The 23795-nt window shown below is 49.6% G+C and overlaps 1 long non-coding RNA gene across 1 annotated transcript in view; it reads left to right on the plus strand.

Annotated features, from left to right (window-relative positions):
- LOC125964514 (uncharacterized) overlaps positions 1–23166 on the plus strand; it is a 24657-nt gene extending 1491 nt beyond the window's left edge. Inside the window, exons 2-3 of the long non-coding RNA XR_007477584.1 lie at positions 13759–13977; positions 14885–23166. This is a non-coding gene — a long non-coding RNA (uncharacterized LOC125964514). The remainder of the gene's footprint in view (positions 1–13758; positions 13978–14884) is intronic.
- Positions 23167–23795: the final 629 nt, after the last annotated feature.

Consider the following 23795-nt stretch of genomic DNA (forward strand, 5'->3'; position numbering starts at 1 on the left):
GGCAGCCCCTTGGTGCGCGGGTCCAGGTGCATCTCGGCGGCGCGGACGCCTCTCGACGGGGCGTCCGACCTGCTGAGAACCAACCTGGGCGCTAACGCTTCCTCCCAGCTCGGCGTTCCGATCGCTGGGGACCGCTCGGTGCTGACTTGGGGTGAACGGGCCTCCAGGTTCACCCCGCCTGAGCAGATGGGGGTGGCAGCTCTGCTCTTCAGCCTCGCGTGGCATCCACTTGTCAGCTGCGTGTTCACAGACAAAACCTTCATTTTTTAATAGGCATTGGCTTAAGCGATCGCTGGGCAACTAACTTACTTTCTCTAATATCAATTCTCAATTGCTGTCTCCTAGACTGTCGTTTTCTTGCATGAGTATTACAAGCCCATTATTTAGAAAACTCACTTCCCTCTCATTCAAAACCAGAAAATTAGTGTAACAGAAATGCCAAACTGTAAACACTAACTCTACAGAAAGGTTCTGTTAGGCAAGGTAAACAAAACACATCAGATTGGAATGGAGAGGAGACCGCATGTTGTTTTGTTTTTTGGCCGGGGTGCATGCAGGATCTTAGTCTCCCGACCGGGGATGGAACCGGTGCCCCCTGCAGTGGAAGCGCTGAGTCCTAACCACTGGACCGCTAGGGAATTCCCGAGACTGCCTTTTAAAGTGATAATTTTTAGGACCAATGCTTAAATTCCTGGCTTTTAAATCCATGTTGTTTAATATTTTCCAAATGTCAGTTTTCAGATAAATTTAATTTTTTAAAGTTGAGTTTATACATAGACCCTAGGTAAAAAAAAATTTATGAAACGTCTGAGGAACATGTGCAAGAAATAATCTTGCATTAGGTTGATTAAAATTAAAAACGTGTTGCAAAATGAACAGCTCTATTGTCAGTTGTTTTCGTTCCACTAATTTTAAGAGAATTCAGTCTCAAAGGAAGAATCTTGCACCTAAAAGTTTTCTTCTGCAACTCTTTAAACACTTGAAAAAGTGTCTTTGTATTTTGAACTGAATGGTGGTGGAGCAAAAAGTGGCTTTGAACTAAAAGAACAGTGATTATAAGTCTTTCAAAGGGCCTTGAGTTTTAGGGTCCCCTGTGGTTAGGCTGGGCGAGCACACGTACTTGTCCCCACGTTACGGGTGAGAAAACGCGTACCAGCTGTGTAACCAGAGCTAGAAGCTGGGTTTTCTAGTTTTCAGTGTACTGTACCGTATGCCAAAAGCCATCGCCTTCTGCCTGCATCCCTTCCCGCTGCCTCAGGAAGATACATGCTGGTGTCTCCTCTTTAAGCCATGTGATCAGGCCATTTCACTAAAAGAGACCTGACTGCTAAATCCAGCAGTTTGTTCAGTTGGCTCTTTGGTTTGTGACCCTACCAATGCCTCCTTCAAACCTACTTGTTTCAGTGATGCTTCGTTCCCCTGGATTTTCTTTTCTTTTTTTCTTTTTTGGCCTCGCAGCACACGGCTTGCGGGACCTTAGTTCCCCGACCAGGGATTGAACCTGCACCCTCGACAGTGAGAGCGCGGAGTCCTAACCACTGGACTTCCAGGGAATTCCCTCCCCTGGATTTTCTACCCGTTATCTGACCTGTGGTTCTCAGCCTCCTGTGTCAGCTCCTCTGCCCAGACTGTCCTCACAGTTTGGGTCTCCTGACGTTCTGACCATGGCCCTCCTGTTTCACTCACCCCATGCAGTTCTGTCCATCCCTGGGACGTGAGCCCAGCTGCCTGAGCCAGAGCCCCTCCCTCGTCACCAGTATTCGGCCCGTCACCAAATCGGGGCCATCCACCTCCTGGCTGTACCTCTGATAATGTAACCACGGGCCAGTCCTCAACTTCCTAACTGCTCCCCAGCCTCCAGGATGTTCCTGTTCAATCCACCCTCGTGCTGCAGTTCAAGTGATCCTCTTAAAAAGCCAAAGGTGTCATGCCACTCCCTTGCTTAAGTTGCTGATGGCTCTCTATTGCTTTAAGGATGACATTCAAATTTCGTAATGTGACTGACCAAACTGGTGACAGCCCGCCTCTAATCCCACGTCCCCCGGCACCCACGTGGACACACGTCCTCTCCGAACAAGTCACACTCTGCCTCTCACCTCTGAGTGTCCTTGTCCGTTGTCCTCTCCCCTGAGCTCTTCCTCCCCCTGCCCTGTGCACACTCAGTCTCCCCTTGATAATTTTATCTTGCTGGTTCTCGTTCCTTCCTCCAGGACTCCCCCAGCCCCCACCCCTGTTATCACTCAGCCTCATTGCATTTGGGGCCCCCCCTCTGTGCTCCCATAGCAGCTTGTGTAGCTTGTTATACACGTGTGCACTTGTTATTGGATTTGCCTGCCAGCAACCTCTCCCCCTCAGTGGGCTTCCTGTTCCCCTCTGCCTGCCCGGTGCCCAGCGTGGTGCCTGACCTTGAGTTCATATTTTTATTGTGTGTCCTCCATACACGGATGCATCCCGGCAGGATTTCTAGCTCCATGTACATGTAGATTTATTTAGACACGGTTCACCTCATTTATCTGGACAGCTTCTCGTTAGATATCACCGTTTGGATAACCTACAGCTCTGCGCTCACATAGCACAACTTCCCAAGTTCTTTCTGTCGTCTCTTGAACCTTTTCTTCCTCCCCTATCCCTGTCCTACTTAGTGGGACTGCCCTGTCACCCCAGCCAGAAGGCTGATGGTAATTTTAGACTCTTCTCTCTCAGTGTCTGCATTCAGCCGTCACTCAGTCTTATCAATCTACCTCTAAACACCCCTGATCTGTCCTCACCTGCCCTTCTGCTGCCGCTCCCTGGCTCCAGGGCCTCTGGCCAGTCATTGTAGCCACTCAGCCACGTTCCTGCTTCGGGTTTGCGCCTTTCCGTGCCAACCCAGAACGTTTTTAGTCCGATTTATCTCTCTAAGTGCAAATTGGATGTTGTCTGCGGCCTCAGTGCTGGCACGACCTACAAAGTGGAGTGGAGATGGCTCTGGGCGTCCCCTCTGCACCAACTGCTCCAGCCACGCATGGCTGGGACCGGCACTGCCCAGATGCCCTTTTCCTATTCAGCCCGCTGGCAGATCCCGTTTCTCCTCCAAGCTTCAGCCCCAGGCCTCCTGCCCCTGTGCTGCGGTGGCTTTGCTGTGACATTATTCATCGGTTACCAGCTGCTAGCAGGTCAGCTGCTTCACTTGTGGGCTCTTGGTGTGGGCTCACAGCAGAGACTGTGCCTGTGAACCTGTGAGTCCCAGAGCTTTGGGCCTGTCGCTAGCACTGTGTCCTGGGCCATCTGCCCTCGATGGCCAGTTTTCCCTCAGAGACTATCACAGTGATGTCTGAGTCTGTGTCAGTAATACCATAACTCGACTTGTTTGTATCTCTTGTACCAAACAGCCCTTTTGTACATTGGGGTTTAAAAACATAAGCCTCTACATATTTGGAAGTGGGAAGTTTTTATTTATTATTATTATTATTTTTGGCCATGTGACTTACGTGATCTAGACCCCTGACCAGGGATTGAACCTGCACCCTCGGCAGTGGAAACGCAGCGTCCTAACCACTGGACCGCCAGGGAATTCCCTGGAAGTGGGAAGTTTTAACTGGCTGTGATTCTCTGTTTCATTTTGAACTTGTGTCTAGACGTCCAAATTTGCCCAACCTGTTAAGCTGAGGGGTTGTCCCTTTAAACAGTCAGGTTAAGGTAGAGAGAGGTAGATTCATTGTCCGTGGTTTCTTTAACAAATGACCCCAATCTTCGTGACTTAAAACAGCAGAAATGTATTCTTTCATGGTTCTGGAGGTCAGAAGTCTGAAGTCAGTATCACTTGGCTGAAGTCAAGGTACCAGCGGGACTGCGCTCCCTCAGGAGGATACAGGGGAGAACCTCTTGGTGGCCTCTGACCTTTGGGTGGCTGCTGGCATTCCTTGTCTTGTGGCCTTTCTCTTCTAAGGACACTTGGGATGGCATTTAGGCCTCACCCAGGTAATCAGGGATCATCTTCCAATCTCAAGACCTTTAACTTAATCACATCTGCAAAGACCCCTTTTCCATAATAAGGTCACATCACAGGTTCCAGAGATTGGGACCAGATGTTTTTGGAGGCTACTATTTGACCTACGACACGTGAACACAGTGTTCCTGTTTCCATGTCAGCCGTGGGGGAAGGTCTTTGAAAAGCACATGATGATGTAGGAAAAAGGAGGCAATGAGAAGTGGTGAAGCGTTCGATTCTCTGTGAATGGATCATGACAACCGCCCTCATGGTGTCTGCCATGTGAGATGCCAGCGAGCCTCAGAACTGGGTGGGCCCCAGCTCTCTCCTGAGCATGGTTGAGGCTGGGCTGGGTTGAGTGTCAATTCCACTGTGTCCTCACTGTTGAGAAGCCTGGTCTTTGCACATCATGGTAAGAAAGGGGAGGGTACCGAACTGAAGAACCCCCCGAGTAGAAGCTTCAGCCCGCCGTGCTCTTTTCTTCAGAGGCAGGACCTGCTCACCCCTCCTCTCTCTTCCCACCACCCTGGTCCTTAAACACCTAGACACCTCCAGGTCCTCCAATTCGGCTGACAGTTGCCACCGATAGTAACTGAATCACGTCAGCACCTCAACGCCAGTTCCTAGCCGCCCTTTTGCCTTCGGCAAGATTGGGAGAGGACTCTGTGTGTGTGTGTGTGTGTGTGTGTGTGTGTTTTCAATAGCAGTTGTAATTCTGGGTATTTGATTATGAACCGTGCAACAAGAACATGGATTTAGGGCTTCCCTGGTGGCGCAGTGGTTGGCAGTCCGCCTGTCGATGCAGGGGACACGGGTTCGTGCCCCGGTCCGGGAAGATCCCACATGCCGCGGAGCGGCTGGACCCGTGAGCCATGACCGCTGAGCCTGCGAGTCCAGAGCCTGTGCTCCGCAACGGGAGAGGCCACAGCAGTGAGAGGCCCGCGTACCGCAAAAAAAAAAAAAAAGGAAAAAAAAAAAAAAGAACATGGATTTAGATGGGTTTTCTTGTGTGCCCTTCCATAAGCTGCTCTCATGAAAGATGGGGAGGAATGCAGTTCTTTTAATAGCTGCACCGTGGGATTCCTTTGGTAAAGGAAGATGGATCTATGTCCCCAGGCCGTGGAGCAGGGTGAAAAATGGCGGCCGCTGCTGCACAAATGTCTTCCCTCAATCGTGATCAGACCCACACGGCTCCCCTGCGCTTTAGAATGACCACGGCCGTCTACGCCCCAGGAAGGCGAGCCTCGTAAAAGCCAGGCCGTGGAGCAATAGAGGTCAGACCAGGGCAGACAGCAAAGGCTGAGACCTGCAGATAAGCCGCTCCGAAAATATTTCAGATCTGTGGAAGCACGGTTAACTGGTCGGCCCTTATCTTCTTTCTCTTCTAACGGGGAGGGGTAACCCAGGGCCCAGAGCTGAGGTTAGGTGGTCGGGGCAGGGAGAAAGGCGTGTGCAGCCGGGAGACCTAGAAGGAAGCAGGAAGCTGAGGGGCCTGCAGCCCACGGCCTGTGCTTGATGAGCTACTTTTTCTGTGAAGAGTGAGGCGTGTGGGGAAGCGGATCGGATCCACCCCTCGGCCATCTCTCCTTTTCACCCTCCCCGCCTTCAGTATTATGATTTACGTGCCCGCCGTGCCCCAGGCTCTTGGGCTGCAAAGATGAATACCAGGTGGTCCCTGCCCTCTAGGAGCTGGCATCCTCTCTGGGGAAATAGATGTGAACTGTCAGTCCAGGTGTAAACGCTGCGAGACCCGTGTGTGCTCAGAGCTGTGGAGCCCGAGGCAGGCGGTTCCGCCTCTCCCGGGGACCCAGATGCAGGGCGGGCCTGAGGCAGGAGGTGGCCCTGTCAGCCTCTGTCCTCTCTGTGCCACAATGAGAGCTCTGGAATCAATCAGCCACCCGCTTCCCGTAAATGGCCACGAAGCAAGGCGTTCCAGCTTCATCCCTGAGGGAGCTGACAGGCATTCTGGATCTCTAGACCAAGACACCAGATTGTGGGAGAAAAACGAACTCAGCAAAGGGTATTGGTGGGGCGGCCCTTCCCAAACAGCAGTTTGTTCTGGGTACCTACGAGAGGAATGGGGGTGTCTCTCACTAGGACATTCACAAATGGCTAACTTTGTCCCATTTGGACCTCCAGCTTTGTGTGTTTCCGTGCACAGAGTGAACAGAGGGCTAAAAACGCTGACTAAATTGATCTGACCCTGAAGCCATTTTTTTTTTATGATTTTTTTTTTTTTTTTTTTTTTTTTTTTACGGTACGCGAGCCTCTCACTGTTGCGGTCTCTCCCGTTGCGGAGCACAGGCTCCGGACGCGCAGGCTCAGCGGCCATGGCTCGCGGGCCCAGCTGCTCCATGGCATGTGGGATTCTCCCGGACCGGGGCACGAACCCACGTCCCCTGCATCGGCAGGCGGACTCTCAACCACTGCGCCACCAGGGAAGCCCTGACCCTGAAGCCATTTTTAAAAGATCAGAGATGCCACTGTTTTTTGTTTCTTTCTTTTTTCCTTTTTAAAAAAATCTTGGAGACTTTAAAGCTTTGCCCCTTTTCTTTTAGTAAGAGTCAGCGTCGTTGACCCTGGTCCAGAACGTGAGTCACCCTACTGAAAAAAGAAATACAAACGTGCATTTAAATTTGATTTTAAAAGTACTTACTGTACTTAATCACCTCCAAGATGCCTTTTGATGTTTGTCATGTTTTATGCTATACATTTGACACATTTAAGCGTCTTTAATAGTTCCCCCCCAATTAATATTAAAATAGCAACTATAGAGCTAGACTTGATAAAACATTATAGAACTTGGAGTTTGCTTACGAAGCACTCGTAAAAACTGGGTCAAATGATTTGATCTGCTTCCTCCATTAGACAGAATCCCGCCCTCAGTATGTGACTCTATTGATTTGGTACCCTGTCTGGTTCTCTGTGAAATGACTACTTCTGAAAATACATACCCTGTCCCTTTTATGCTTGCTTGCTTTCTTAACAAGGTAGGCAAATCATTGCCAATGTTTCAACACTTCGAACGTTGATAGTTGAGGCTGACCCATGACCGAAAACCACAGTGATGTCATCTGAGGTTTTACCAAGCCTGCGTATTTAATTCACTTGATGTATCACTGGCTATGATACGTCTAGGATTCTCAAAGGATGCTTGGCAACATTCCCAAGAAGTTTTGACTTATAAAAATCGACTAAATTAAAAAAATAAAGTATTCAGAGTATGTGATGGGGAGGTAAGCGTGAAAAAACGTTTGGGCATCCCTCTGAAATCTGATTTCCGTTTCAAGTTTAGTCCTCCCCTTGCACTCAATGGACTGGAGTGATTGATTTCGTCCTGATGGCGTGCTTACTGAGATACTCTCACCACTGTATCATCAGCAGTGTAATAATTATTCTAAAATTAAGTGCTCTGATCTTTCTCCTGGGCTTGAAGTTAGCTCATCAGAATTCTGAATTAAAACTAAAATCCCCTCCCAGTGCTGCAAGAAAGGGGACCTCACTGTTTTCATTGCCTTTTAGTGCCTGCTAGAGTCAGTGGCCTATCTTGAGCTCAGGTACCAAAAACTCTAAGCGACCACCAAGACAATCATACTATAGTATACTATAAGCCATCAGTTGTTCTAGCAGGTCTAAGCTAACTTTCAGGAGAGAATTGCTCAGGTAATGTTTTTAGCAGGGTCCAATCTGTATAAAACGGTAAAGAGATAATAAGCAAAAATTATACCATTGGTGCCTCATTGGACATATTATAAAAACAAAATGTCACCAAGCATAGCTGAGCTGTTGTGGAGATGTTACTGAAACTGACAGGCCTGCAAGTCTGCAACTTGGTTTCAACCGCACAATAAATGAAGAAGCTTCCCGCCGCTGAGAAACTAGGGTTTAATTCTGCAATTAGGAACGATGAACCTACTGTCACTGATCACAGTGAAAGAAAACTTGAGCTGCGGTGATTTTAATAGGCATGGCTGGTCTGGCTCAGACACAACCGCAAGAAATGCAGGGTGTTGATGTTTTTTCTTTTTATTAAGGAGGGCACCAAGAGGCAGAGTAGGCGGTGCTGAGAGTGTGGTGGTGGCATTGATCAGTCCTGGGTTCAAATGCCAGCTCTTCCACTGAATAACTGGGTGGCCCTGGGCAAGTTATTAGTACGTAACCTCGGCAACCTGCAGTCCTCATCCTTCAGACGGGAGCGTTGTATAGCAATCCACACCTCCGCGGGTCATGTATGAGGATTAAATGAGACACGTGTGAGGATTAAATGAGACAATGAAGGTCCCTTAGTGCTGCCTAGCATACAGTAAGCATTCAACGAGAATTAGGTATTATTGTTGTCATTTCTACTCCTTCCTTAAAGAACTCCTTAAAGCTATTCCAGGGAAAAATAACTAGATCTAGAATAAGTGCAGATAAAAGTGTTCCTGGAGGAGATGGTGAGAATGACGAGCAAGATGCATGGGGTGAAACAGAATCAGCCTGGGGTGATCCTGAATATAAGATTTAAAAACAATGATGGGGCTTCCCTGGTGGCGCAGTGGTTGAGAGGCCGCCTGCCGATGCAGGGGACGCGGGTTCGTGCCCCAGTCCGGGAAGATCCCACATGCCGTGGAGCGGCTGGGCCCGTGAGCTGTGGCTGCTGAGCCTGCGCGCCCGGAGCTTGTGCTCCGCAATGGGAGAGGCCACAGCAGTGAGAAGCCCGCGTACCGCAAAAAACAAACAAACAACAACAAAACAATGATGCACGGGGACTTCCCTGGTGGTGCAGTGGTTAAGAATCCGCCTGCCAAGGCAGGGGACACGGGCTTGATCCCTGGTCCAGGAAGATCCCACATGTCACAGAGCAACTAAGCCCCGTGCGCCGCAACTACTGAAGCCCGCGTGCCTAGAGCCCGTGCTCCACAACAAGAGAAGCCACTGCAGTGTCGCAAAATACGACACAAATGAACTTATCTACGAAACAGAAACAGACTCACAGACATAGAGAACAGACAAGGAGGAGGTGGGGTGAGGGAGGGGTGGAGTGGGAATTTGGGATTAGCAGATGCAAACTATTATACACAGAATGGATAAACAACAAGGTCCCACTGTAGAGCACAGGGCGCTATATTCAATATCCTGGGACAAACCATAATGGAAAAGAATATGAAAAAGAATATATATATGTATGTATAACTGAATCACTTTGCTGTACACCAGAAACTTACACATTATAAATCAACTATACTTCCATAAAAAATAAATTAAAAAAAGAAAACACTGACGCATATTAACAAAAAAGTCACGAAATAAAGACAGAATCCCTCATGTGATACGACAGGTGTCATAATAAATTGATAGAACTAATGTGCTCAAAATTGCACGTATTCCCATTTGCAAATAATAATGGCAATACAAAAGCCAGGGAAACCTATAAATTGGCACGTACAGAAAAATGCGAGGAAATTCCATACAAATCTATAATATTTTAAAAGTAGGACCTTAGGAGATGTTGCTAAGTAAAGACGTATTAAGTTTGGGCGAGGGGGGAGGTTCCCGGATGTGCTCTGAGCGAAGCCCTGTTAGGGACGCCGGGTGCAGGATCTGAAGAGAAGGTCAGCACCGCGGCGGTGCCTGGCTCCTGCGGTACAGCTTGGAGTGTGAAGCGACCCATGGCAGGTGGGGCGGGTCTGATCCGTGGCACTGGGATGCTTTGCTCCTCTGATGCTTTCCCAAGGTAACCCTGATGCACACCAGCTCAAAATTATTTTTGGTGGTGAAATTTGTTACTGAATTATAGCAATTATAAACTTGACCACGGAGTTGTAATGACAGGGGAAATAGACATTCATTGATAATCAGGAAATTCTAAATTAACTTTCAGGGCAAAGGCCACCTTTGGGTGTTGCTTCTCTGGCCCTCCCAACAAGCAACACCTGGGGGCCTGGGACACTCCTCTCGTGAAGAAATGTGGGTTTACATGCCTGTCACCAGGCTGAGGTTCAGAGCTCTGCAAGGGCAGAGCCCACGTCTTCCTCAGCACGCTTGTCTCTCAGCGTGAAGACGCGAGGCAGGTGGGCGCCGGCCCCAGGGGGGCTCCATTGACAGTGGATGGAATGGGGTTCCCTTTTACAGAGCAGCAGAGACTTTCTGGGCTTCTCTCTGAGTCTCCTTCCGACCACCCCAGGGCACTCATGATAATTACATGTCCTGCCCCCTGCCATTAGGGGGCATCAGTTATGGCTGATGGGTTATGAGCAAAAGTGACGTTTCTCACCAACAGCTTTTATTTATTTTTTATTTATTTATTTTTGGCTGCGTTGGGTCTTCATTGCTGCATGCGGGCTTTCTTTTTAGTTGCAGCGAGCAGGGGCTACTCTTCTTTGCGGTGCGCAGGCTTCTCATTGAAGTGGCTTCTCTTGTTGCGGAGCACGGGTTCTAGGTGCGAGGGCGTCAGTAGTTGTGGTGCACGGGCTCAGGAGTTGTGGCTCGTGGGCTCTAGAGCACAGGCTCAGGAGTTGTGGCGCACAGGCTTAGTTGCTCTGCAACATGTGGGATCTTCCCAGACCAGGGCTCGAACCCGTGTTCCCTGCATTGGCAGGCGGATTCTGAACCACTGTGCCACCAGGGAAGCCCTCACCAACAGCTTTATCCAGGTGTTCAGTGAGTAAGTTTACTGAGCATGGGCCAAGGGGCGGGGGTGCTTGTGCTGCTGGTGGGGTGCAGAGATGCACAAGGCTCAGGCCCCGTCTTGAAGGAGCTCAACTTGCCAATGGCGTGCATGAGGTCATCAACATGAAATACAGCATGATCAGGACACTTGGAAGGTGTCTGTGCCCCCATTTCTGTTCACAGCCCTCTCCCTGGGTGTTCCTCAGTTCACTCCAGTCTTCCTGAGTCTCCATCACTTGCCAAGGTCACCGGTGACCTCCACGGGACCAAACCCAACGGTCACTTACTTGTCTTCTTTCTTCCTCCATCCCTCCCTCCCTCTCTCTCTCTCCCTTTCTTTCTTTCTGTCTGTCTTTTCCTCTCTTTCTTTCTTTCTTTTCTTTCTTTCTTTCTCTTTCTTTCTTTTCTTTCTTTCTTTTCTTTTTCTTTCTTTCTCTTTCTTTCTTTTTTTCTTTCTTTATCTTTCTTTCTTTCTTTCTCTTTCTTTCTTTCTTTTCTTTCTTTTTTTTCTTTCTTTTTCTTCCTTCCTTCCTTCCTTCCTTCCTTCCTTCCTTCCTTCCTTCCTTCCTTCCTTCCTTCCTTTCTTTCTTTCTTTCTGTCTTTCTTTCTCTCTTGCTTTCTTCTGCACCTACTTCATGCTGGGCACTCTTCTAGCCCTTAGGACAGATCAATAGGAAAAGCAAAGCTCCTGCCCTCACGGAGTCCACACTGCACTAACGTGGGCCCAGCTGGTGCCCACGGGGCTGAGGGCTGAGCATGGACAGGTGCGGGCTCTGTGAGGCCATGCCTTCCCTTGGGTGACAAGGACAGAGTGAGAGATTTTACCATTGGGAGAGACATGTCCAGCTGGTGAGCCTGGGTGTTCTGCAGAGGACTGGAGGGGAGGAGAGAGAAGAGCCTGGAAGCTGTGGGTCTTCTGCAATGTTTGCGATGGGAAATGGAAAGGGCCTGAAATAAGACAGCAGGCATGGTCACTGATGCAAACATCCAGCGGGGTGGTTCTAGGGCACTGTGACTCCCTGGGTTTGCCGGGTGGAGAGGGAGGGAGGTGTTCCCTAGGGCCCAGTCCAGACCGCTGCTCCCCCTTTTCCACTTCCTTCTCATGCCCTCGTGCATGCTATTAGCTCTACCCTGGCCACTGCCCCACAGCCTGGCACCCCTGCCTGTTGAATCTTTGCTCTGGCTGCATTAATCTATCCCAGATTAATTAACTAACACTCCCAAACGTGGCAGAGTGTATCCAGTAAGTAGCTTTTGTCTCGGATGGGAAGGGATTCAACTGTATTACACATATGCTAAGAAGGGGTTAGTCACCTGTCGATGGTGCTTTTGAAACCCATTCTGGAGGCATGAGCCCTGCCATGGTCTGGGTGGGCAGCTTCCCAGAGCACGCAGAAGTCCAGGAGATGCACTCTGAACGCACGAATCAGCAGCTCATGGGAAATGTGACTTTTTAAAATGGAGAGCGACTGCGTGAAGTCGTGTGCATGCTGGGAAATCAAGGTAGGTTTCCTTGCGTGGTAGATACAGGCCTTCACCTGACAATGTCAGCGTATGCACCCACTTGGGTTTGAGGAAAGATGCAGTCGGAGGACCGGAGGACCAGGGAACCAAGCCAGGGCCTGCAAAAGGGGTGCAGCGGAGCGGGCTGGCAACCAGGCAGATGGATTTAGGGCCTTGGGGATAAGCAGGCGGGAGCCAGGCTCTAGCGCCCTGGGATTGGGAGCTGGTTCACCCAGGGATGGAGAAGTCCCTCCAGGGTCATCAGCCATTGCGGGGAAGGGGCTCCAGGGACAGGGCAGGCTGAAGCCTTCACACCAGCATCATACACAGGACGGATTACGATGACAAAGTGCAGTCGCCCTGCAGGTGGTCGGAGGAAAGTTATGGCACAGTAGGTACCACGAGGTCTGGCTGGGCTGGGGAAGGGCGGGGTGTTGTTGCCAGGCAACGGGTCCCTGTGTCCTCCGCCTCCCCACCCCCAAGCTGGGTCCCACGCATTCACACATGCCCAGCACTGCGTGGGATGTCCACAGCAGGCCTAAGATCACAGTCCCACTTGCAGTGACCCTACAAGAACTCTGAGAGGCTGCCCCCAGCAGAGCGGCCCCAAGCTATTTGTCTCTCTGGGTCCAGAGGAGGTGAGGAAGCATCTGGCAAGAGAACCAGGAATGTATGTTCTATGTATGAATAGAACCTAAAGCGGGGTGCAACTCAACAGTGGCAGTCGGGGATGTCCTGCCATCTCCGGACCTTAGCAAGGCACACGAGGCTGGGCTGTTGCAGCTCAGCCTGTCTCTCCAGCCCTTTGAAGCTTGCAGGCGGGCCAAGATGCCATCAGGTAGAGCTAACTTCAACTCAGGGAGCTCACACAGCTTCTCCCTCCTCCTCCCTGCAATGTCCTTCTCCCACCTCATGCTTAGCCAGCTCCTCGCCATCCTCCCAGCCTCAACCTGGTGTCACCTCCTCTGGGGAGCCCTCCTTGACCTCTGCACAGGGCTAAGTAGTTTTTCCTTGCTGTTCCATTGGGATTCAGGTGCATTCGGGGCCCAGCACTTATCACTTGGAGGCAATCGCAGGTACCTTCTCACCTGTCCCCGCACCTTTTCTCTCTGCTTGCGGCCCCAGGGTTTAGCATCCTGCCTGGCACGGAGAGGAGCTTCACGCTCTTGGAGACCAGATGAGGCGTGAAGATCAAGGAGGAGTAGTGGGGGATGAGGGTGGAAAGGAAGATGCAGCCAGCGGTTGGGGGTGGCACAATTGGACTGACGTGGGGGGAGCAGATGGGACTTGGGAGATAGTCATAAGCTCTAATGGCGGTGGGCAGGGCCAGGTCGGGCTGGGTCGTGCAGTCAGAGCTGTAGGGGTGGGGCCTGGTCACATGCACAAGGCAGCTGAGAGCAGGAGGCCTGGAGCAGGGATGGGACGGAGTAGGGGGCTGTTGGGTGGAGGCGGAGCTGAAGGTGGGAGGGCGGGGCTGGGGCGCGAGGCGGAGGGGAAGGGCTGAATGTGTGCGGTCAGGTCTGACCCAGAGTTTTTGACGGTTCTGGTGGTGACGGCACCTAGTAGCTCTTCACTGAAGAGTTGCCCGGTGAAGGCACTCACGTCTCTCCTGACACGGCCGACTCACTTTCAAGTCTAGGCGTTGTGCTGCCCGCAAAGTGTCTCATTGGGAATAACCCTGGTGCTTCGTATGGAGACCACGGTGCTGCAGAGAGCGTGCTTCCAGATCCAGAGGCTCAGCTGCGGCGACAGAAGAGGCCCACATGCTGGACCACTTAGTGCTGAAGAAGGAGGCTCTGGGTCCAAACTGAGTCACATCCCCACCCTGCCAGGGATGAGCTGTGTGACCTTGAGTGAGTTACTTAACCTCTCTGTGCCTTGGTCTCCCCCTAGGTTGTTGAAGGGTTGAGTTAGTGAGTCTCAAGTGTTAGACAGTGGACAGGTGCCCAGCATGATGTAAACCTCTAAGAATTTGTTTCCTGTTCAGCTCACTGCTAGTGCTGGCTCTCAGGGCATAGCCTTGTTCTGTGCCATTGTACGTGTACTCATTCTATACATCACAGACCGTGTGGCTTAAACAAGAGAACTTTGTGCTCTCACAGCTCTGGGGGCCACAAGTCCCAAATCAAGGAGTCAGCAGGGCCATGCTTCCTCTGCGGACTCTACGGGAGGGTCCTTCCCGCCTCTCCCAGCTTCTGTGGGTGCTGCACTCCATGGCCCTCCTTGGCTTGTGGACACAGCACTCCAATCTCTGCCCCGTTGTCACACGGCCTCCCTGTGTGTCCTCTGTGTCTTTATCTCTCTCTCCTTATGACCCCAGCCATTAGATTACAGACCAGCTCATCCACAACGACCACATTTTAACTTGATGACATCTGCAAAGACCCTGTTTCCAAAGAAGGCCACAGTCATGGATATTGGGGTCAGGACTTCAGCATATCTTTAGGGGGACACGATTCACCCCACCACACTGCCTTTTGTGGAAACTTCTAAAAATGATGGGGACACTATTTTCACTCCAGACACTTGAAATAGCAGATTTTTAAAAATGGATTTCACAAATGAGCATTGGGCAACCACTGAAGTATGTGTTAGAGCAGGTGCTGGCTGTTCCTGTGTGAGGTTTCACTAATAGCTGGGGAGAGTACCGGAATTAACCCACCTGTGTGTGCACAGAAACTTCTTATGTTTTGACTTTATGGGATTTACTCATTCATTTGTTCATTCAATGAATATTTATTGCATTCCTTCGCATTCTAGCGTCTATGAAACATAAAACGGGATAGGAGGCCCTGGTCCTCAGCACCATCATCTGCTGGGAATTGCTGGTCAGCTTCAAGCAGTGGGGAGCCCTTTCCCCTGTGTCTCACTGCACAGTTCCTCTAACTCTGGTCCAGCTTTTTCTGGCTTCAACTTGTCCTGAGCTTCCTTCTCCTCTAAACGTCCCATTTTCCATTCCGAACGGAGCTGGTTTCCCACTCCCTTCTCCCTGTACCCAGGAGGGAGACACACGTGATCTGAGCTTCCGTTTGTGTCTTGCGGGCAGCTGGATCTGCCTGAGTCTCCGTGCCTATGGACGCCTGCCGTGGGTGGACAGGACAGCCACTTTCAACATTGTTCTTCAGACGTACTCACCACTGTGATTATACAAGCTACGTATGCGCACGGTGACCCAGGTACTGGTGGAATTCAGAATCTTCGTGAAGGGAAACTTACAGGTTTTGCACAGCAAAGGAAACTGTAAACAAAATGAAACGACAACCTACAGACTGGGAGAAAATATTTGCAAACGATGCGACCATCAAGGGCTTAATTTCCAAAACATACCAACAGCTCATAGAACTCCATAATTAAAAAAAAAACAAAACCCAATCGAAAAAAGGGCAGAAGACCTAAATAGACATTTCTCCAAAGGAGTCATACAGACGGCCAAGAGGCACATGAAAGGATGCTCAACATCACTGATCGTTAGAGAAACGCAAATCAAAAGTACAATGAGGTACCACCTCACACCGGTCAGAAAGGCCATCAGCAAAAAGTCTACAAGTAATAAATGCCAGAGAGGGCGTGGAGAGAAGGGAGCCCTTGTGCACCGTTGGTGGGAATGTAAAGTGGTGCAGCCACGGTGGAGAACAGTATGGCGGTTCCTCAAAGAACTAAAAATAGAGTCACCATATGATCCAGCAATCTCACCGCTGGGCGTATATCCACAGAAAACTCTAATTTGAAAAGATACATGCACCCCAGTGTTCATAGCAGAGCTATTTACAATAGCCAAGACATGGAAGCAACCTAAATGTCCATTGACAGATGAATGGATAAAGAAGATGTGGTGTATATATATATATATGTGTGTGTGTGTATACACACACACACAAACACACAATGAAATGTTAGCCATAAAAAAGAATGAAATAATGCCATTTGCAGCAACGTGGATGGACATAGAGATTATCATACAAGTAAGTCAGAGAGAGACAAATATCATATGATAGCCCACTTAAACGTGGAATCTAAAATATGACACAAGTGAACTTACCTATGAAACAGAAACAGACATAGAAAACAAAGTTATGGTTGCCAAAGGGGAAGGGTAGGAGGAGGGATAAATAAGGAGTTTGGGATTAGCAGACCCAAACTACTATATAAAAAACAGATAAACAACAAGGACCTACTGTACAGCACAGGGAAATATATTCAATATCCTGAAAAAAAGGAAAAAAAAACCTTTGTGAAGGGAAGAATAGCCAACGTCATGTGAATAATGAAGTGTCAGCCGTTTAAAAATCTCAAACAAGTGCCGTTTTACAAGAAAAATAATAAATGTAGTGTGTTAGGGTTCCCCACAGAAGCGTCACCAATAATCAGCAGGGTAACAGGGTGTGTGTGTGTGTGTCTGCGTATCTATATATCTGTTGTATATTGAGAGAGAGGGAAATATTTATTTTAAGGAATTATTTTACACAGTTATGGGGGCTGGTAAATCCAAAATCTGTAGGGTGGGCGGGCAGACTGGGGACTCAGGGAAGAGTTGCAGTTTGAGCGCAAAGTCCGTTTTTGGCAGAATTCCTTCTTCTTTGGGGGACGTCAGTCTGTTTTGTCTTCAGCTGATTGGATGAGACCACCCCCCAATACAGAGGGCAACCTGTTTTAGTCAAAGTCTACCGATTCAATATGAATCTCGCCTAAAAAATTACCTTCACAGAAACATCTAAAATCATGTTTGACCAAAATCTGGGTACTGCAGCCCAGCCAATTTGACACATAAAGTTAACCATCACATATGACTCATCTAGTTTTTAATTTAGTTTTATGTTTTGAAAATGAGTTAAGGTCTTGTAAACCTCCCAGTTAAAATGAACAATGCAAGAATGCGAATAGAGAAGCCTCACCATTGAAGAGAATGACACGTGGGTTTCTCAGACCTTGGACGCGACGTCTGTGCAGGACGGATGCGCGGCCGTAACTGCGTCATCAACAGACGCTCCGCTTTATTCCCGCCTGTGTACAAATGATCAGGCATATATGCCACTCACGCCCTCTTCACTTACCTTTGCGTTTTCCGTTATTGCTTTGTTCTCTGATGAGGATGAAAATACAATGGAATTAATGATAGTCAATGACAACATGGCAATTCATAAGCATGGCAATGGCCTGGAGTACCACAAGTGTCAATGACGGGCCGGTGCACTGGACACATCTGTCACAGGCTGGCTGGATGCCTGACGGACGTGAATCAGGAAGTGCTGGGGGCTGTTGAATCATTCCTGGGCGCGGGAGCCATCCTGTGAACTGTAGAAGGTTGAGCAGAATCCCTGGCCCCGCACCCATGAGATGTCATTAGCCCTAAATCCATCTGCCTGGTTGCCAGCCCGCTCCGCTGCACCCCTTTTGCAGGCCCCGGCTTGGTTCTCTGGTCCTCCGACTGCATCTTTCCTCAAACCCAAGTGGGTGCATCCGCTGACATTGTCAGGTGAAGGCCTGTATCTACCACGCAAGGAAACCTACCTTGATTTCCCAGCATGCACACGACTTCACGCAGTCACTCTCCATTTAAAAAAGTCACATTTCCCATGAGCTGCTGATTCGTGCGTTCAGAGTGCATCTCCTGGACTTCTGCGTGCTCTGGGAAGCTGCCCACCCAGACCATGGCAGGGCTCGTGCCTCCAGAATGGGTTTCAAAAGCACCATCGACAGGTGACTAACCCCTTCTTAGCATATGTGTATGCGGTTCCAGAGGTCCAGCCACGCCCTTCCCGTCTAGAGCCTTAAGGTGGCCTTGCTACAGGGCTCCTGTGACCTTCACTGCCAGAAGAACTTGGTTCGGGCCAGCTGAAATCGGCCACCCCTGAGGGCCCAGCACCAGGCCGGCTTCAGGTTCAGAGGATTCTAAACGCAACAGCTGCATGGTCCACACTTTCTTTCCCCCTCAGGAGAGCATGTGAACACAGAATTGGAGAGGCACTTTACTGAACCATCTCTACAGCGTCCACGAGAGGACTTCATGTGCTCACAAATGACCCACGTGCCCAGGGACTGGGATCTTTACCCCGAGGAGCCTTCCCAGATTGGCCGCATGTGTCCTACAGAACCTCAGGGATGCTCAGGGCATCCTAAAGGTGACATGAAGGAAAATGATTAGAATTGACAGGTTGAGATGCCTCCCACCCCACCACTCATTAGCAGCCGGAATAAGAAAATGCAGCTTCCGTTTCTAAAAATGGGCTGAGCAGACTCCAGACAAGAGATACAGACCCCAAATGAACACGTGAAGAGCTGCTCAACATCATTAGTCATTAGGGAAACGAACCTTAACATCATAATGAGATGCCCTACACACCTATTGGAATGGGTAACATTTTAAAGGCCCGCAGTATCAGGTGTCAGCAAGGCTGTGGGGGTATGGGACTCCCACACAGCGGGTGGGAATGTGCAGTGTTCCAGCCCCTTTGGAAGACAGTTTAGCAGCTTCTTCTGCAGTTAAACATATGCTGTCCCCCGTGAGCCATCTGTGTCACTCCCAGGTGTTTACCCACGAGAGGAGAAAACATCTAGCAACTTTATCACCCAAACTGGAAATAACCCACATGGCCATCACCTGGCACTTGATAAAGCAGTAGTGTCACCTCCATACAACGGAACACTCCCTCCTCAGCAGTAAACGGTTACCGAGACAGGAACATGACGACCTCAAAAGCATTGTGCTACGTGAAAGAAACCAGATGCTAAAAGCTACGTACTGTATGGTTCTATTTATGCGACATTCTGGAAAAGGCAAAAATATAGGAACGTAAGTCAGGAGTGCTGAGGCGGGGAGGTGATTGACAGGGAAGGGACAGGAGGGAACTTCTTGGGGTGATGGGAAAGCTCTATATCTTGACGGAGAAGAGCTGTACACCTGCAAGTGATGAACGCTTTTATTGAGATATAATTGATATATAACATCGTATTAGTTTCAGGTGTACAACATAATGGTTTGATATAGATATATATCACTAAGTGAGTAAATTTTATCATATGTACGTTTTACCTCGATAAAATCCATCTTAAAGAGAAAAACATAAAAAATGCCAAACAAGCTCTCCTTCGAAAGTGTGAAGACTCAAGGTCACAGGGTCCTGACGTCTTTTGAAATCGTGCCGTTGAAGGGGGGCACGTTTTGCCGCCCCAAAATATGCCACTTTCTCGTGATTATTTTGGGCTAAATGCAATCAAACCCCCAGCAGATTCAGGAAAATTTCTATACTCCCCCTCTGCCTGCTTACATTGCAGAGGGGGAAGGTACCAGGAAGAGAGCGCTCACCAGGGATGCCTTTTTACCTGAGAAACTTACCTGCATAACAGGGCAACCTTTGTTTTCCGAACATCTCCTCTGCCTTCCTTGTGGAGGCCCCTCCTCCCCTTCGTGGCCCCAGACCCCAGCCCTTTCCTTAGCTCAAGACGTTATACAAGCTTCAGTTACCTGGCTGCCCATACGTAAGTCATTTTCTTTGCTTATTTCTCCCGTGAATCTCTCTTGTGTGGATTTAATGATCAGACCAGCCAAAGAACCTAGAAGGGCAGAAGGGCAAACTTTCTTGCCCTGTACTCTACTCCCCTGAGAAGCCTAGAGGAAGACAGAGTTTCAGAGCAATCTTTCCTGACTCTTTTCGTTTCTGGGTTTTAGGTTTGGGGCATGAGCCCCCGATCTGTTTAAACAGAAGACGTAGGAAGGTTTTCTGGGACTGTGCTGGCGTCCGTCACACAAGGATTCTTCCTCCGACTCTGCTGAACCTTCAGTACAGACACTTAATTTTTCCATAAACAAGGATGTTAGGAGAGGATATCTTTGGCAAGCGTTGCTTCGGGAGACTTGTCTCCTTTGGATATTTCTATACACAGAAATGTGAATGGTGAGATCACTCGTTTGGGCGAATACTTTTGAACCGAAGAGTCAAAACCAATGCTATGATGTTTATATACCGTGCAGGGAAACATTAGCTGGAAACTGCATCTGTTGGGAGCCCACGTTCAACCCTGAACCTGAGAATGGGGAAAGAGACATGGTGGTGACTGTGCTGGGCGGGGCTCTGTCTTCCTCCGCCAAGCCTTTGTCCACTGGCTTCTGTCTGCCCCAGGCTGGCCGCACGTGGGAAGAGATGCCCATCCCTTGGTTCCCCGGCACGGCTTACGAGCGGGCCAAGCAGCGGGCGCTGAAGGTCAGCCTGGGAGCCTCGGGCCTGTTCTCGGTAGAGCTCAGGTTGTGGGCCTGCCCTCCTGTACTGGCCCAGACCCCGCTCCTGCCGCCTTTGGGATTTTTCCTTGGGAGGTGCAGCCAGGCTGTCCTCCTGGGTCAGGTCAGGAGATGCTGTCCTGGGGCTGGTCGTCCACCTCTGTCTGAGGGCTTGAGCAAGTCGAGTCCGGGCAGAAGTGGCAGGTCTCAGCCCGGCCTCCAGACCTCAGCTGTGACCTCTGGACCAGCTTCCTCCAGACGCCTGCACGTGGGGACCCAAGGCAGTGGCGCCTTTCCTGGATGCGAATACAGTGATACGCGGCGTCTGGCCACTGTTCCTTGCGCACAGTTCCTGCCTATGTGGGCGTTCCTGGGTTCCTGTCCACACAGCCCCTCCACAGCCCACGGCCTCACCCCGAGGGCCCCATGCTGGGGGAGGCCCGAGATGGAGAGTTTGCAGGGGAGACCTGGGCCTCTGAGAAGCTGATCTGCTGCTGCAGGCCCTTGAGAGCACACGGTCCTGGGCCACGGTCCATCCGGGGTTGCATGAAGGTGGCCTCTCCAGGTTGTCAACTGGGTGTCCTACGGGTTCAGCCGCTGCTACTTTTTAAAAAAAATTTAAAGACATTTGGGGAATTCCCTGGTGACCCAGCGGTTAGGGCTCCGCGCCTTCATTGATGAGGGCTCGGGTTCAATCCCTGGTCAGGGAACTAAGGTCCCACGAGCCACGTGGCATGGCCAAAAGTAAATAAATAAATTAAAAATAAATAAATAACTAAGAGATTTTTCTGGAATGGTTTTAAGCTCACAGCGATATTGAGAGATTTCCCATATACCCCCTTTCCCCACACAGGCACAGCCTCCTCCATTCCTGCCACCCTCCACCAGATAGTACATTTGTCACCACCGATGAGCCTGTATTGACACATCATTATCATCCGAAGTTCATGGTTTACGTTAGGGGTCCCTCAGTGTTGTACATTCCATGGGTGAGGACACGTGTGGGAGGACATGTATCCGCCCTAACAGTATTGTACTGAGTAGTGTCACCACCCTGCAAATGCTCTGAGCTCTCCCTGTTCACCCCTCTCTCCTCCCCAGCCCCTGGCAACTTCTGATCTCTTTTTAAAAGAGCACCTTAGCTGGAAATCACTTGAAATTGACAGAAAATTGCAAGTATGGGAAGAGTACAAAGAATGTCCATCTACCTTTGACCCCGTTTGCTTGAACCTTTGCTCTCCCCCTTTACATACATACATAGATATGGAGCTGAATCGTGTGAGAGTAAGTTACATGCATCACGAGCCTTACTCCAGAATATGCCCTCACGTAAGCACCGGGTCAGATGCTCAGTGAGAGTTCACTGGGAAGCTCTTCTCCCACCGGAAGACATGCCCTCTCCTTCTCCATTCTGCCTTTCTTCCAGAAACCTTTTCCTACCCCCACCTACCTTTTCTGGGGTCTGCTCGAGTTCCCTGTTCTGTGCCTCTGACGTCTTGCTATCAGATGGCCCACCCTCAGCCTGTAGTCCTGCAGAACTGCCCTGTACAGTTGTGCAGTCTGTGCACTGCATAAAGGCTCCAGGTGAAGGGGGCCACCTTCACTCTGCTCGTGGGCTGGATGCCCATGGAGTTGCATCTGCCCTGAGCAGTGGCTTTTTAAAATCCACACAAAAGCATCACATAGGCCAGGAGAGGTAGGTAACAAAAGTGTTCTAGAAGGTGGAAGTGATCCACAGTGTCCAATGCTGCTTGCAGAGTCAAGAAAGAGGCCAACTGGAAAACAGTATGGAGGTTTCTCAAAAACTGAAAATAGAACTATCATATGACCCAGCAATTCCACTCCTGAGTATATATCCGAAAAAAAAAACCCCAAAACCCCAAAACACTAATTCGAAAAATACATGCACCTTGACGTTCATAACATTATTTATAATTGCCAAGATATGGAAGCAACCTAAATGTCCATTGACAGATGAGTGGATAAAGAAGATGGAATACTACTCAGCCATAAAAAAGGATGAAAATTTGCCATTTGTAGCAACATGGATAGACTTGGAGGGCATTATGCTAAGTGAAATAAATCAGAAAGAGAAAGACAAATACTGTATGTTATCACTTACATGTCGACTCTAAAAAATTCAACAAACTGGTGAATATAACAAAAAAGAAGCAGACTTACAGAGGTAGAGAACAAACGAGTGGGGAGGAGGGGGAGGGGCAATATGGGGGGAGGGGAGGGACAAATTTGGAGTGTAAGACAGGATCAAGGATGTAGTGTACAACATGGGGAATAGAGCCAATGTTTTTTAGTAACTCTAAGTGGAAAGTAACCTTTAAAAATTGTATATAAAATTTTTTTAATTAAAAAAAAGAAAGAGGCCGATCGAGGATTGAGCTCTGCATTGAGCAACAGTGACATCACTGGTGACCTTGAGATTTGCTTGGGGGGAGTAGTAGAGGTGACAGCCTGATTAAAGTTGGTTCAAGAATGCAGGCAAGGAATTAGGACAGCAAGAGTGTGTGTGTGTGTGTGTGTGTGTGTGTGTGTGTGTGTGTGTGTGTTGAGCGGGGCTGGGGAACAGAGGAAGCAGCGTGGTGTCCAGACAGCATGTGAAGGTCAAGGGTTCTGTGGTTTGACATATGGGAAAGAGTCTAACTGCTGGGTGATTAGTTTTAAATGAAACAATACCCGAGAAAGCACTTAGGACCGTGCTTGGCACATATAGAGGTTCAATCAGTGTGAGCTGTGATCGTTGTAACCACACTGGCAGAAACGTTGGCGGCTTCCTGGTTGCATCGGGGAACTCGGAGCCCTGAGCATCCCTCCTTCAACACCTGTCTCTGCTCCCTAACAGCAGGAGGGACATCTCCCCTTCGCCCACAGCCGCGGAGATGGCTTTTAGCCCTGAAGAGAGAAATCTTTGTCTTTCCATGGCTGGATGGGGACTAGGGGAGGCCAGAGTCCCAGAACCAGAGGCAGGTGAGTGTCTGACAGGCAGGCTGAGATGCCGAATGGGGGAGTGATGTCTGGTCCTGACTCAGGGACGGAACAGTCTCCTGGCAAGACTAGGAGAAGAGGCCATCCCCCATTAACTCGTGTGGGTTTCGGTCAAGAGTCCAAGTATTTCGAGAAAGCGTCCCCATGATCCTAGCTCATCAACCTCCTCCCCGTCTCCACCCCACCCTCGTGTCATCAGTTCCTGGGTGTACGGAGCGACCATGAACTCCAAACACATGGTGACATCATCTCATACTCATCCAGGAGCGACCATGAACTCCAAACACACGGTGACATCACCTCATACTCATCCAGGTTGAAGATGTCCCTAACGACATTCTCCATCCTCCACACACTTCCAGACGTGATGAACGCCCTGGGTACCAGGGTGCGCGATGCACGACTACGGGCATTAATTTTGTCTCTTTTTTTCACCGTGAAACATCTTTTACCATTTTA

This window comes from Orcinus orca, chromosome 5 (assembly GCF_937001465.1).
Source record: "Orcinus orca chromosome 5, mOrcOrc1.1, whole genome shotgun sequence".
Lineage (NCBI taxonomy): Eukaryota > Metazoa > Chordata > Mammalia > Artiodactyla > Delphinidae > Orcinus > Orcinus orca.